Below are 13,477 nucleotides of genomic sequence, written 5' to 3' on the forward strand. Positions count from 1 at the left end.
TTTATTTGAGAGAGAGAGAGCACAAGCATACAAGTGCACAAGCAGGGGGCAGGGTAGAGGGAGAAGCAGACTCCCTGCTGAGCAAGGAGCTGAAGGGGCTTAATCCCAGGACCCTGAGATCATCACATGAGCTAAAGGCAGACACTTAATGGACTGAGCTGCCCAGGCGCCCCTATTATTATCCATTCTTTACATTATAGCCACTCTATAATTAAAAACATCTTTCATCTCCTTACTGGCCTCTATTTATCTTCTTTGGAGAAATGCTTATTCAAATCCTTTGCCCATTTTTTTTTTAAAGATTTTATTTATTTATTTGACAGACAGAAACACAGTGAGAGAGGGAACATAAGCAGGGGGAGTGGGAGAGGGAGAAGCAGACTTCCCACAGAGCAGGGAGCCCGATGCGGGGCTTGATCCCAGGACCCTGGGATCGTGACCAGAGCCGAAGAAGGCAAGACGCTTAACAACTGAGCCACCCAGCCTTTGCCCATTTTTAAATTGGGTTATTTGTCCATTTACTGTTGAGTTATAACCATTCATTATATATTCTGGATATGTGTCTTTATAAGACACATGATTTACAAATATTTCTCCCAATCTGTTTTTTCACTTTCTTGTTGGTGTCCTTTGAACCACAAAAGTTTTTACTTTTGATAAATTCCAATTAATCATTTTTTCCCCCACTTTTCTGCCTTAACTTTTACTCCCTGCTCATGCAGAACATCAAGGTCATCCAGAGGTGAGGAGTCAGGGACTTCTATAGTCTTTTCTGGACATATGTACAATCCTGCACATGCCTGTGCCCTTCTAGATTCCCAGGAATATGTTGGAACTTTTCAAAGCTCCCTGTTAAAATCTCATTGCCCAATTTTTCCTTTTAAGTTTTTTGGTCAGCCTCTTATTAGCCCTCACTGGTATCACCACCTCAGGTAGCTACAATGTTAAACAACTGCCACTGATTGTTTTCAACAAAGGCCACAGGGATAGGACTTTCCTTTGGAGCAAGCTCTATATCAGATCAAATAAAGATTAAGTCCTGAGAATGGAACTTTGCAGGGAGCTGCCATATAGGTCAAAATATAATTTTGTGAAACTCCAAAATCATTAAGTTTCTTTTAGTGGTTGTCAGGCCTGGTTTTTGCAGTTTCCACAGTTGTGAGATTTTTGGTTTTCAAGCCTATGGAAGAGAGGGGGATGGGAACAGATCAAGTTAAAAATCCACAAAGTTCACTGTTGTTAGGGAGATTCAACCATTTTTCTTGAAATAAAAAGCCCCTTGAATTTCTGAAATATCTTTCATTAACATTCAGAGTTCTTAAAATTTTGATTTTGACAATTCTTGCCAGTGTTTTCATTGCTTTTATGGAGGAGATTTTTGGAGACTGTTACTCTATCATTCTAGAAGTATTTCTCCATGCTGTGGTTTTGACACTTCATATGCACCCAGTGCTGTGCTAAATGTGTTAACTTGATAATTTGATTTAATCTTTAAAACAATTCATAAAGTAGGTACTGTTATTATCCACATTTTACAGATAAAGAAACAGAGATTCATATTAGCAGGAACTTGCCCCAAGTCCCACAACCAAATGTTGTGACCACAACCAACTTAAACCCAGGCATTTATTCCAGAGCTTATACTCTTAAATATCAAATTACACTCCCCCATCAGCCTTCTCCAAAAACCCAAGGAGAAAGAAGTTTAAGCATCAGCAATATTTAAGATAGTATAAATATGGCTATTAGGTCAGAGGCAAAAAAAAAAGGTAAACAGAAATGACAATATCTGATATTATATATTCTCTGCTTTAATATTTCCCCCATATTTTAAGGAAAACATATTATGCTAAAGGCAATGTGCTTCTGAGGTTTAAAAAAATGAATACATTTTAAAATAACTTAGAAATTCTTTAGATATTAAATAGTTTAAAGTTTTGTACCACTATCAACACAAATAGGATTTATGTTCACATGCTAGTAGGGAAAAATCTTAAGGAGGAAAGTGGGACTCCAATTAAACTTTCTACGTAAAATAATTTATATTAATAAGAAATGAATAAATCCAACAATGAGAGATTCCAGAGTCAAGCCTCTTATTTATTGGAATACCTTGCTTATTGCTGGTTTCACTGAAGCAATCATTTAAATAAGTCTCTCTTTTTTAAAGAATTATTTATTTGAAAGAGAGAGAGAGAGAGAGACAGCATACACATGCATGTGTGCCTGTGTGTGTGTGTGGCGGGGGGGAGTAGAGAGAAAGAATCTTGAAGCAGATTCCCCGCTGAGTGCAGAGCAGAGCCTGATGGCGGGAGGTAGGGGGCTCGATCCCACAACCCATGAGATCATTACCTGAACCAAAACCAAGAGCTGGATGCTCAACTGACTGAGCCACCCAGGTGCCCCCAAATAAGTCTTTTAAAATAAGCTTACAGGGCACCTGGGTGGCTCAGTCATTAAGTGTCTACCTTCGGCTCAGGTCATGATCCCAGGACCCTGGGATCGAGCCCCACATCGGGCTCCCTGCTCTGTAGGAAGCCTGCTTCTCCCTCTCCCATTCCCCCTGCTTGTGTTCCCTCTCTTGCTGTGTCTCTCTCTGTCAAATAAATAAATAAAATCTTTTTAAAAAAAAAAATAAAAATTATCTGGGGAAGCAATGGACTCTTGAGTTCAGCTCAGGTCATGATCGTGAGTGGTGGGATTAAGTCCCACGTTGGACTTTGCACTGGGTGTGAAGCCTGCTTGGGATTCTCTCTCTCCCTCTGCCCCCCACCCCACCCCACTCTCCCGCTCAAAAAAGAAAAAAGTTACCCGGCTTGCTGGGGAGAGTAAGTCGGCTAGGGTGAGGAATGGGCTTCCCAGAATAAGGCCTTTTTCATTCTGTATGGAGGTACATCCTGCCTACTAGGCTATTTCCAGACCATTATCCTAAAGAAAAGCCTACCAATCAACAGACCTCAAAGAAGTAAACGGAGTCCAGTTAGTCTTCCTGTTCATGGGAAAGACAAACATTATAAAACACTGCAAACCCACACAATCTATCTAAGAATATCAATCCAGTCACCAATTAAGCTTTCAAATTTGAGAAGAAAACCATCAGTACAAGAATGAAAGCCCAAGACAGACAAAATTGACCCCAGAGGAAGGAAGACAATTCAGGAAACAGAAATATGAAATGGCAGATACAGCTCTCCCTTTTCAGATTATTATTATTCTAAATATTTTTCCTTGTCATTTTGCATATTATAATTAGTGTATTATTTTGGATTGCTATCAACAAGTGCTATCAAGTCAGAGAGGTGGGTATTAAAAAGCTTTTCAAGGGGCACCTGGGTGGCTCAATTGGTTGAGTGCCAGACTCTTGCTTTCTGCTACGGTCATGATCTCAGGGTCATGGGATCAAGCCCTACATCTGGCTCCAAGCTCAGTGGGGAGTCTGCTTGAGATTCTGTCTCTCTTCCTCTGCCCCTCCCCAACCCCGTGCTCTCACACTTGCTCTCTCAAATAAATATTGTAAAAAAACAAAAAAATTAAAAAAAAATAAAAAGATCTTCAAGCTTCCATTTAGTGTATAAGTAGAAGTATCTGGATTATAAGAAATAAAATTTTCTCTCATTTTTTTTTTTTTTAGAGGGGGAGAGAATCTCAAGCAGACTCCATACCCAGTACAGAGACCAATGGGGGCCAATCTCATGACCCTGAGATCATGACCTGAGCCTAAATCAAGAGTCCAACACTTAGGCCTGGGTGGCTCAGTTGGTTAAGTGTCTGCTTTCAGCTCAGATCATGGTATTGGGGTCCTGGGATTGAATCCACACCAGGCTCCCTGCTCTGCTTCTTCTTTTCCCTCCGCCCCTCTCCCTAGCTCGTGCATGCACACTCTCTCTCTTTCTCTCTCTCTCTCTCAAATAAGACACTTAACAAACTAAGCCACCCAGGTGCTCCTCAAATTTTCTCTTTAAAGAGCACTCTAGGGGCCCCTGGGTGGCTCAGTTGGCTAAACGACTGCCTTCGGCTCAGGTCATAATCCTGGAGTCCTGGGATCGAGTCCCACGTTGGGCTCCCTGCTCAGTAGGGAGTCTGCTTCTCCCTCTGACCCTCCCCCCTTCATGTGCTCTCTCTCTCTCACTCAAATAAATAAAATAAAATCTTTAAAAAAAAATAAAGAGCACTCTACAATTTATATATTAAACACATATACATGCTGCAGAGTGTTAATTCTAAGAAAAACTGAATCCACAGCTAAAAATTACTCTTTGCAGTATTAGTTTCTACCTATTAAATGACAATCTCTTTAACAGATGGGAGAGCTAGAAGCACTCAGTGCAGCAGTATCCTAACATAAAAAAGATCTTTCAGAACTTGAAAACATTATGCTAAGCGAAAGAACATCAAACCAAAAGGTCACATATTGTCTGATTCTATTTATATGAAATGTCCAGAATAGGCAAATCCACAGAGACAGAGGTAGATCAGTACTTGCCAAGGGCGGGGGGTAGGAGAGAACAGGGTGTGATTACTAAAAGGTGGGGGTTTCTTTTTGGGGTGATAAAAAAATGTTCTGGAAGTAGAAAGTGTTACTGGTAGCACAACTCTGTGAGTACACTAAAATCCACCGAAGTGTACACTTTTTTTAAAAAGATTTTTATTTATTTATTTGACAGAGCGAGACACAGTGAGAGGGGGAGTGGGAGAGGGAGAAGCAGGCTTCCTGCAGAACAGGGAGCCTGATGCGGGGCTCGATCCCTGGGATCATGACCTGAGCCGAAGGCAGACACTTAACAACTGAACCACCCAGGCGCCTCTGAAGTGTACACTTTTAAAACATGAATTTTATAGTATGTGGGCTATTTCTCAGTAAAGCTATTATTTAAAAAAAGACTTTTCAGAGAAAGAAAGCTGTAGTTCCAAACCAATGTTTGGCAAAGCTTATATAGGAAAATCTTGTTAATCACTTTCACAAATCACTGACCTAGCTTAGAAAAAAGCCTATGCCAGGATTTCCTTAATCTAAATAGGCAAGAAATCTTTCTGGTAATTCTGAGTAAATCTTTCAAATCTTCACAAACTGTTTAACTTCCCAAGGAGTTCACATCTTATTTTCTTAATAACTTTCTTCGTTAAAATGGTTTTCTCTAATTTAAGTATCTGGCATATAATAAATGTAATTAAAAATAATTTAACAAACATTTCTTAGAAAAGAACTTATTTTGGAATATTCACATTCCAAGATCATACATTTATACCCTAGAAGCATTCCTAAGATGTTTCTCAAATATTGACCCCTTCTTGTGGTTTTCATGTATTTTGTTTTCCATAAGGATTCTTTCTATCAAACCTCTGTAACTTAAACAACAAAGTAAGTATAATGAACACTTGGCAAAATATTTTTTAAAGTTGCATATTATAAGGAAACTGGACAAATTAGGTATAACATTCCTCACAGCAGAAAAATGCAAAGTGAGTAGCAATTCTCCTTATAAATCATCTAGGATATAAGTATCCACAGAACAGAAAGATAAAAAGTATTTGACAAAATAGAACATCCTTTTATGTTAAAAACTCTCAATAAATTTGGTACAGAAAAAATGTACCTCAATAAAGGCCATAGTTAGGGCGCTTGGGTGGCTCAGTCATTAAGCGTCTGCCTTCAGCTCAGGTCATGATCCCAGGGTCCTGGGATTGAGTCCCACATCGGGCTCCCTGCTCAGCGGGAAGCCTGCTTCTCCCTCTCCCACTCCCCCTGCTTGTGTTCCTGCTCTCACTGTCTCTCTCTGTCAAATAAATAAATAAAATCTTAAAAAAAAAAATAAAGGCCATAGTTAGTATCGTACTCAACAGTGAAAGACTGAAAGCTTTTCCCCTAAGACCAAGATAAGAGTGCCCACTCTTACCACTCCTATTCAACATAGCACTTAAGTTCTAGCCAGAGCAATCAGGCAAGGCAAAGAAAAAAAGGCATCCAAATTGGAAAGAAAAAAGTAAAATTGTTTCTGTCTGCACATGATATAATCCTATATAGAGAGACTCTTAAAAGACTACCAAAAAACTGTTAGAATATAAACAAATGTGGTAAAGTTGCAGGATACAAAAGCAATGTAAAAAAATTAGTTGCCTTTCTATACACTCACAACAATCAATCAGAAAGAGAAATTAAGAGGAACATGGCAGAGTAAGAAGATCCTAAGCTCATTTCATCCCAGGGATACAACTAAATAATACTCACATCAGTGTAAGTAACCCAAAAACTGACTGAAGACTGGCTGAACAAACTCTCCAAAGCTAAATGTAAAGAAGGAGCCACATCAAAGTGGGTAGGAAGAGCAGAGTTACAGTCAGGAGCTAAATGGACCCACAGGGCTGTTCATGAGAGGTAGGGACACCACAGTGCAGAGAGGGAAGAGAAAAAGACCCTTACACCAAGCACTCGAACCACCTGAACCTTCAGAGTAAGACAACCAGAGGCTTTGATCCAAATTTTACAAGTTCTTAACAATTGGTGGAGCTTAACACTTGGAACTTCAAAAATCAGCAGGCTTGGTTCTGTACGAGCCAGAGGAAGACAGAAAACTGAGTCCCCACTCTTTTTTTTTTTTTTTAAAGATTTTATTTATTTATTCATGAGAGACAGACAGAGAGAGAGAGAGAGAGAGAGAGAGGCTGAGGGAGAAGCAGGCTCCCAAGGAGCAGGGAGCCTGATGCGGGACTCGATCCCAGGACCCCAGGATCATGACCTGAGCCGAAGGCAGACGCTTAACCATCTGAGCCACCCAGGCGCCCTGAGTCCCCACTCTTAAAGAGGCACCACAACAAATAGCCCCACTGAGATACAGCATAGAAACAGCAATTTGAAAAATGCCTGGGATATATGGGAGGGAGATTTGTTTACTAATCTCAGAGCATGTGCTGGAGAGGCGGGGACCTTTGGGAGAATTCTCCAGGAACAAAGGAGCTGGCGAACACTATTTCCCTGCCCCACCACCCAGCCTAGATACACGGATACCTGCAGTAACCAGTGAAGCACTAATATTTGACAAATAACTTGCTAACAGTACACCCTGCCCTGGTGTTCTCCTGTAGACATACCCTCTCCTGCTAGGCTTTCATCCAAGTCTCCTCCCATAGCAGAACTGCACAAACCTTGCTAACACACCACTTCTGCCCCTGATTTCTCCTGTGGTCCTCTCCCCTTCAATACACACTTGAATGGAGCCCTTCCAAAGTGATGTTCTAAGCCTGGCAAGCAGCCCTGACAGGGGCCAGCACCACTCCAAAGTGACTCCAGCCTTGGAAAGAAAAATAACTACACATAACAGTCCAAATGTGGCTCCAGCACAGTGGACTGGGGAAAGATAGCAGTGGACTGGGAACAGACTCCATGTCTGACTGCAGGACCTGCCCCAAAGTGAAAGCTTCTCGGGGAAAACACAGGGAAAGTACCCTGCAGTTCAGGGCTACTGCATCTCCAACATACACCTGCTCTGACTCAACTCAAGCCCAAGGTGGCCCCAAACTGGCCCATTAAAAACACAGGGACCATGAGAAACAAACTGAGGGTTCTAGAGGGGAGGGGGGTGGGGAGATTGGTTAGCCTGGTGATGGGTATTAAAGAGGGCACATACTGAATGGAGCACTGGGTGTTATACACAAACAATGAATCATGGAACACTACATCAAAAACTAATGATGTAATGTATGGTGATTAGCATAATAAAATAAAATTAAAAGAAAGAAAAACACAAGGACCATGTCCTGCCCACAACAGGCAAAGAGAACCACTTTAGACAACTGGACTGAAGGCAAAAGCGGCTCAGCCACAATAGCTGGGCACATGAAACACATAGAGACAACCCTGAAGCACCAGGGGACACTGCACTGTAGGACACTAGACCCCTTTTTCATGAGCCCACTATTTTTAAGGGCAGGAGATACAGCTGACTTAGACAAAGAAATATATGCAGAGAGTTAGACAAAATGAGGTCACAGAGGAATATGTCCCAAATGAAAGAACAAGACAAAATCACAGCAAGTGAGCTAAGTGAAAAGGAGATAAGTAATATGCCTGAAAGAGAATTTAAAGTAATGGCCATAAAGATACTCACTGGACTTGAGAAAGAATGGAGAATCTCACTGAGACCCTCAACAAAGAGACAGAAAACAAAACAAAACAAACACTCAGAGATGAAGAACTCAATAACTGAAACTAAAAATACAGTAGATGGAATAAATACTAGACTAGAGGAAGCAGAAGAACAAATCAGTGACCTGGAAGATAGAATAATGGAAAGCCATCAAGCTGAAGAGGAGAGAGAAAAAATAATAATAATAAATGAAAATAGACAAAGGGAACTCAGCAACACCATCAAGCATAATAACATTTACATTATAAGGTTCCCAGAAGGAGAAAGAAAAAGGAGGTAGAAAATGTATCTGAAGAAATAGTAGCTGAAAACTTCCTGAATCTGGGGAAGGAAACAGACATCCAGATCCAGGAGACACAGAGAGCCCCCAATAAGATCTTCCCAAGGAGGCCCACACCAAGATATATAGTAATTAAAATGGCAAAGAGTAGAGATAAAGAGAGAATTTTTATTTTTTTTTATTTTTTATTTTTTTTAAATGTATACTTTAATAAGCATATAAACAATTAGGTAAGCTTGTGGAGAAGCTGACCAAGATACATATATTAGGAGATACAATTGTCCATCTAAATTTTCTAGATTTCTTTTTTTTTTTTTGCAGAGTATTTATTCAAGTTATTTACTATATAATTTCTCATGTGCCATTTTGGAAGTCCTTTATTGTAAAGACTAGTCTTCTGTCTGATAACAAACAGCAGCCACACTGTCAGTGATTATTCTGGACCTCCACGTTGGATAAATTCAATTTCTTCTTGAGATACAAGTTTCCTTCTGTATTTCTGAGGTAATGTTTTTATTATTTCTGCAGTGTCTGGTGGACCCTGATGCACCCGCAAATCTGGGGATTTACTTCCCTTAGAATGCTGTGAAATTGAAGAAGAGTGAGACGGTAGTCCTGCTGATCTCAAAACTTCTGATATGTTAGGTTTAGGATTGTCTCTTCTGTCAGGGAACCTTATTAATGGAGTATGTGGCTTGACTACCTGAAAGACCCTGCTGGCAGACGCCATCTTACTGCCCATCATGACCCCAGGATGTGGCAGCAGTTTCCGGGGCGCTCTGAGATACGGAGAGAATTTTTAAAGCAGCGAAAGAAAATAAAACAGTTACATACAAGGGAAACCCCATAAGGCTATCAGCTGATTTTTCACCAGAAACTTTGCAGGCCAGAGGGAGTGCCATGATATATTCAAAGTGTTGAAAGAAAAAACAAAAAACAAAAACAAACCTGGAACAAAGAATACTCTATCCAGTAAGGGTATCATTCAGAATTGAAGGAGATAAAGAGTTCCCAGACAAACAAAAGTTAAAAGAATTTGTAACCACTAATTCAACCATACAAGAAATGTTAAAAGGGACTCTTTGAGTGGAAAGACCATATGCAGGAATAAGAAAAGTAGGGAGCACAAAAACAGTAAAAATAAGTATGCTTATAAAATTCAATCAAGTGACTCACAAAATAAAAGGATATAACCTATGACACCCTATGCTTAAAATGCTGGGGGGGAGACAAGAATGGGTTCAAACTTTAGTGACCATCAACTTAATATGGACTACTCTATGCATAAGATGTGATTACAAAACTAACAGTAACCACAAATCAAAAACTGGTAATACACATGCAAAAAATACAGAGAATGGAATCCAAATATATCACTACATAAAACCAGCAATCCGTGAGAGAAAAGAGGAAGAGAAGAAAGGAACAGAGAAGAACTACAAAAACAACCATAAAATAACAAAATGGCAATAAGTACATACCTATCAATAATTACTTTGAATGTAAATGGACTAAACCCTCCAATCAAAAGATGCAGGGTGATAGAATGGATACAAAAGCAAGACCCAAATGTATGCTGCCTACGAGAGACTCATTTCAGACCAAAAAACACATTCAGATTGAAAGTGAATGGATGGAGGAGCTATTTATCATGCAAAGGGAAGGGGGAAAAAAAGCCAGGCGAGCAATACTTCCATTGGACAAACTGACTTTATTTTTTTTAAAAGTAAGTTCTATGCCCAAAGTCGGGCTTGAACTCATGACCCTGAAATCAAGAGTTATATGCTCTACCGAATGAGCCAGCCAGGCGCCCCAGACAAAATAGATTTTAAAAGAAATATTTATTTATTTTAGAGAGAGAGAGAGCATGAGCAGAAGGGGGAGAGGGAGAGAGAATCTCAAGTGGATTCTGTGCTGAGCATGGAGGCCGACAAGACAGTTCAATCTCATGACGCTGAGATGAAGACCTGAGGTGAAACTAAGAGTCAGATGCTTAACCGATTGTGCCACTCAGGCACCCCGACAGAACAGACTTAAAAAAAAGACTGTTAGAAGAGAACAAGAAGGACACTATGTAATCATAAAGAGAACAATTCAATAAGAAGATAAAACAATAGTAAATTTTTATGCACCCAACATGGGAGCACCCAGATACAAAAAGCAGCTAATAACAAACATAAATGAAATGATCGACAGTAATACAATAATAGTAGGGGACTTTAACACCCCACTTACATCAATGGATAGATCATCCAAAAAGAAAACAAGGAAACAGTGGCTTTCAATGACACATTGGAAAAGATGAATCTAACAGATATATTCAGAACCATCCTAAAACAGAATATATATTCTTTTCAAGTACAAATGAACATTCTCCAGAATAGATCACATATTAGGTCACAAAACAAGCCTCAACAAATTAAAAAAATCAAAGTCATAACATACATCTTTTCCAACCATAATGTTTTGAAACTAGAAATCAACAATAAGAAAAAATCCAGGAAAAAAAAAAAGAAAAAATCTAGAAATAACACACATACAGAGGTTAAGTAACATGATACTAAACAATGAATGGGTCAACTAAGAAATCAAAGATGAAATAAAAAAATATATGGAGACAAATGAAAATGAAAGCAAAATGGTCCAAAATCTTTGGGATGAAGCAAAATCTGTTGTAAGAGGGAAATTTATAGCAATATAGGCATAACTCAAGAAGCAAGAAATATCTCAAATAACCTGACCTTACACCTACTGGAGCTATGAAAAGAAGAACAAAGTGTAACACCAGTAGAAGAAAGGAAATAATAAAGATTAGAACAAAAATAAATGAAATAGAAACTAAAAAAACAACAGAACAGATTAATGAAACCAGGAGCTGGCTCTTTTAAAAGATCAACAAAATGGATAAACCTTTAGCCAGACCCATTAAAAAAAAAAAAAAAAGACTCAAATAAAAGAAAGGAGAGAGGAGAAATGACAACCAACACCACAGAAATACAAAAGATTACAAGAGAATATTATGAAAAATTATATGCCAACAAATTGGACAACCTAAAAGATATGGATAAATTCCTAAAAACATATAACCTTCCAAAACTGAATCAAGAAGAAACAGAAAATTTGAACAGACCAATTACCAGCAATGACACTGAATCACTAATCAAAAAACTCCCAATCAACAAAAGGGTTAGGACCAGATGGCTTCAGTTGAATTCTATCAAACATTTGAAAGAAGAGGTAATACTTACTCTTCTCAAAATATTCCAAAAAAATAGAAGAGGAAGGAAAGCCTCCAAATTCATTTTATGAGGCTTACATTACCCTGATACCAAAACCAGATAGTCAATACAAAAAAGAGAACTACAGGTCAATATCTGTAATGAACATAGATGCAAAAATCCCCAACGTTTTTATTAGCAAACCGAATCCAACAATACCTTTAAAAAATCATTCACCATGATCAAGTCGGGTGTATTCCCAGGATGCAAGGGTGGCCCAATATTCACAAGTAAATCAACATGATACAATACATCAAAAAGAGAAAGGATAAAAACCATATGATCATTTCAATGGATACAGAAAAAGTTTTGACAAATTAGAATATGGATTCATGATAAAAACCCTCAACAAAGTAAGTTTAGAGGGAAAATACCTCAACATAATTAAGACCATATATAATAGGTAACATCATACTCAAAGCTGAAAAACTGAGAGCTTTTTCCCTAAGATCAAGAACAAGACAAGGAGGGGCGGCTGGGTGGCTCAGTTGGTTAAACAACTGCCTTCAGCTCGGGTCATGATTCCCAGGGTCTTGAGATCGAGCCCCGCATCGGGCTCCCTGCTCTGCGGGGAGCCTGCTTCTCCCTCTCCCTCTGCCTGTCACTCCCCCTGCTTGTGCTCTGTCAAATAAATAAAATCTTAAAAAAAAAAAAACAAGACAAGGATGTCCACTTTCACCACCTTTGTTCAACATACTACTGCAAGTCCTAGCCATAGCAATCAGACAAGAAAAAGAAGTAAAAGGCATCCAAGTTGGTAAGGAAGAAGCAAAACTGTCACTATTTGCAAATGACATGATGCCATATATATATATATATATATATATATATATATATATATATACACGCACACACACACATATATGCCATATATAAAAATACCATACACACACACACACACATACATATATGTATGTATGTATATATATATATCTCCACCAAAAAACCAGAACAGATAAATGAATTCAGAAGGGTCACAGGATACAAAATCAATACACAGAAACCTGTTGCATTTCTATACACTAATTATGAAGTAGCAGAAAGAGAAATGAACAAAACAGTCCCATTTACAATTGCGCCAAAAGGAATAAAATACCTAGGGATAAACTTAACCAAGGAGGTGAACGATCTGTGCTCTAAAAACTATAAAACACTGATGAAAGAAACTGAATATGACATAAATAGAAAGATTTTCCATGCTTATAGATTGGAAGAACAAATATTGTTAAAAGGTCCATATTGCCTAAAGCAATCTACAAATTTAACGCAATCCCTATCAAAACACTAACAGCATTGTTCACAAAACTAGAACAATCCTAAAATTTGTACGAAACCATAAAAGACCTTGAATAGCCAAAGTAATCTTGAAAAAGAAAAACAAAACGGAAGTATCATAATCTCAGATTTCAAAATTAACTACAAAGTTATAGTAATCAAAACAGCATGGTATTGGCACAAAAACAGACACACAGATCAATGGAACAAAATAAGAGCCCAGAAATAAACCCATGATTACATGGCCAATTAATCTATGACAAAGGAGGCAAGAATATGCAATGGGAAAAAGAGAGTCTCTTCAACAAACTGGGTTGGGAAAACTGGACAGCAACATGCAAAAGAATGAAACTGGACCACTTTCTTATACCATACACAAAAATAAACTCAAGGGGTGCCTGGGTGGCTTAGTTGGTTAAGTGTCCGACTTTTGACTTCAGCTCAGGTCATGATCTCAGGGTTCTGAGATCGAGCCCCACTTTGGGCTCCATGCGAATTAGAAT

General features: G+C 38.8%; 1 protein-coding gene and 1 pseudogene across 1 annotated transcript in view; both read right to left on the reverse strand.

The window, feature by feature from the left end:
• Window positions 1-13,477, reverse strand: part of MIGA1 (mitoguardin 1) — an 89,267-nt gene that overhangs the window by 17,071 nt on the left and 58,719 nt on the right. The window lies entirely within an intron of this gene.
• On the reverse strand, window positions 8,646-9,166 carry LOC114208514 (alpha-ketoglutarate dehydrogenase component 4 pseudogene; annotated as a pseudogene).

The sequence above is a fragment of the Eumetopias jubatus genome, unplaced genomic scaffold (assembly GCF_037043125.1).
Source record: "Eumetopias jubatus isolate StellerSeaLion01/CBP00866 unplaced genomic scaffold, mEumJub1_p1.0 scaffold_4, whole genome shotgun sequence".
In the NCBI taxonomy this organism is placed as follows: domain Eukaryota; kingdom Metazoa; phylum Chordata; class Mammalia; order Carnivora; family Otariidae; genus Eumetopias; species Eumetopias jubatus.